Below are 3,012 nucleotides of genomic sequence, written 5' to 3'. Positions count from 1 at the left end.
GACTCGAGTCTACATATCAGTATTTACTGTAAATACATCCTCAACTAAAAGGGAGAGATAAATGGTTAAACCGCCTTCCTCAAATCATACCCCACTCAAACCCGTCTGGAGGACGGGTAATAGCTAGTATATATATAATGACCGCTCAAGCTCGCACGTGTGAACACGCGTGACGTGAGTTTGTAAAATGACAAAATGACAAAAACAATACATAAGTGGCCAAGCTAGCTGTTTTATGACGCTGTTTAATGTCAACTGCATACTATTACTATACATATAGTAACTGGAATATCATCGTATGTAACAGAGCGATTTTAAAACAAAGAATCTGCTATTATATATCAGCTGTATCTTAATTACTGAGATAAATCCATGTTAATTATCCTAAAAGTCTGACCCTGTTAAAAATGACCCTGCGTTCTCGCATGTGTTCATAATTTTATAAAAATTTACATAAAAATTCCGGCCTGTATACTAACACCAACACGACACAAACAGACAAAAATAGATGAACTGTACAAAAAAACTACCTAAAAACGTCACAGCGGGCTTACACCTTGCCTCCTCCCATTTCGTGTTCTAGAATTTCACCATTTACCTTACATACATCATATTCATATAACCAGGAGATATAACCACTATCTCCATAACTCGCCCACGGGCCTAGCTGTTCACGGACATATTGTAACCATCAACGGAAAGCGAAAGCTGTACATGTGTGCGATGGATCGCAATTCCCTTTCATACAAGACGACAACTGCATGGTACTATAAGGAGGGGAAAACCGCCTGTTCGGCACCCTCGTTTACGAACTGAACGGCCAGGCCCGGATTTGAGCTCTTCTTGTAGTTGTAGCGGTTGAGGCTGGCAGCAACAACTATGCCAATGACCGCACCCGCCAACAGCATAAAAAATGCCAGCCAGGCCATGGCTCCTGCAAATATAAACAGTCTTGGGTTATAGGAGTCAGTACATGGCATCACTTAAGTCGGCGATGATTGCCATAGCTCATCGAAAATGACGATTAAAAGTCGGAAATGGATTTCATCACATCAAGTGTGCATTAAGAAGAAGCTTCTTGATCAAATGTATTCTGCTATAGGAGCGAAGCATGCAGACTTATATACAAAACTCAAACTCGAATACATATTATTAACGCCCGGAGTAATAACTCGAACAATTAAAAACCTTCCCCTAATACGTTGTTAATTATCTACGCGCAATCAGATTAATAAACGCAACTAGCTTTATTTTGCTAAAACAGCTTATGGGGTCATAGATGCAGATCTTGTCTACGATGCATTTCGATACATTATAACCCGTAGCCGAACCGGCGTCGATAAATTTCCCATAGACAAACTCCCCCGCGGTAGTTGTTTTCTGCCGTTGCTTTGTAGAAAAAATTGTATGATTAGAAAGATTTGTATGTAAAGTGACAACCAGCTGATTTGTGCGAAATGCGTATCATATTGCCGCCAAAGGTTTCGTATGAAGTATATACATTGCTATTCTCATGATCAAGTTTGTAATTATTTAGCATAAGTAAAGTGCATGGTACATTGTGCATTGAAGAATTCTAAGCGTGAACTTTTGTATCATGATGCAGGCTTGAGGCTTGCTGTCTATGCACGCCATCTACTGGCGAATTTCGCTAATATAACCTATGTCTGTGTGGCAGCATAGCGCGATAACCTGAATATAGATACTATCAAGAGCTAAAATACATTATTAGGTGTATATATATATATATATATATATATATATATATATATATATATTAATTCGTTATATATATATTATGTATGCGTCGTGGTGAGGTGGCGTGTGCTGCGTGAAACGACATGTGGTGTGTGTTTTGGCATCCGAGTAGCCGGGTTTCATACTTCCGGTGGCGCTAGCCGCGAGCCGCGCGGCGCGCGCGTGTGTCAATCCCCACTCTGTGCTTGTGAAATGTGCCGGAGACAGCAGCCAGGTACGCTTTCGAGCTCCCCCTGAATATGAAGTCTGTGTTGCGTCAGTATCTTCTCGTCCCTGTCACACAATACTTTTGCTCTCTCGAGAATAGTAGCTCATACGACTGCTGACACAGTCTTGTGGGTATACTACGAGTTTGGTTTTGAATCGGTTCCGCCCTGTTGTCGACCGCATATCTGTAGGATCGATACAGCGCAGCGCCGACTAGGGTGACACTTCCATTGTTGTGCGTCTGTGTGCTATTGTCAAATGTAGAAGCATGTCCGAGGTTTTGAAAGCGGCCTTGTGAGGACTGGTGGATTCACCGATTGTGCTATTGCTGGCGGATTCGTCGTGAGTGGTCATGTGTTGCCGTGTGCCAGGGCACCCGAGTCTGTGGCGTTTTTCGGCATTGATAAACGCATATCGTTAGTACGACGGAGTCGTGGGGATCGAGTGGTACCCAATGTTGGGAACAGGTCTCGTGTGAGTGGCGTCTACTTCGTGCGGCTGGAATACATTGTGATTGATCTTGGCGCTGCTTGTCTACACGGTAGGATATGATTTAGTGCGTATGTATATGTTGGCTTGCTGGTCGGCTACGTGTGCGATGTTTTGTTGCGTTTATTGCGTGCGCGCTTAATCGCAAGTGAGTCGCGCTTAGTATCTGTCTCTGAGGTGATTTCCGGGGTGGAGTGTGGTTTAATTTGTGGGTGAGACATCGAATGACGATACGTCGAGCGGACAGTGGGGTGATAATGATGAGTGACGCATTCGCGGTGCGTGTCGGCCTGTACGTGCGTGTGCTCCCGCGTCCAGATTAGTACTGCGCGAGTAGTTCGGTGCGGCCAGATCGACGCATGTTCAGCTCGGTTGGTTACTATCTGCGTTGTGTGGCTGTCAGATATATTGCCCGCTAAGCACACACGCCCTGCTTCTCCCTCGTTCTGATTCGGACCGCAGTACTCGAACGACCTAAACATAGAGGGCGCGCGTGTCGCGGTCATCGGATCTACCCACTGATGTCTACGTACTAACTTATTATATAGCTACCAATGG

The sequence above is a fragment of the Priapulus caudatus genome, unplaced genomic scaffold (genome assembly GCF_000485595.1).
Source record: "Priapulus caudatus unplaced genomic scaffold, Priapulus_caudatus-5.0.1 Scaffold682, whole genome shotgun sequence".
Taxonomy (NCBI): Eukaryota; Metazoa; Priapulida; class Priapulimorpha; order Priapulimorphida; family Priapulidae; genus Priapulus; species Priapulus caudatus.
This window is presented reverse-complemented; position numbering follows the sequence as displayed.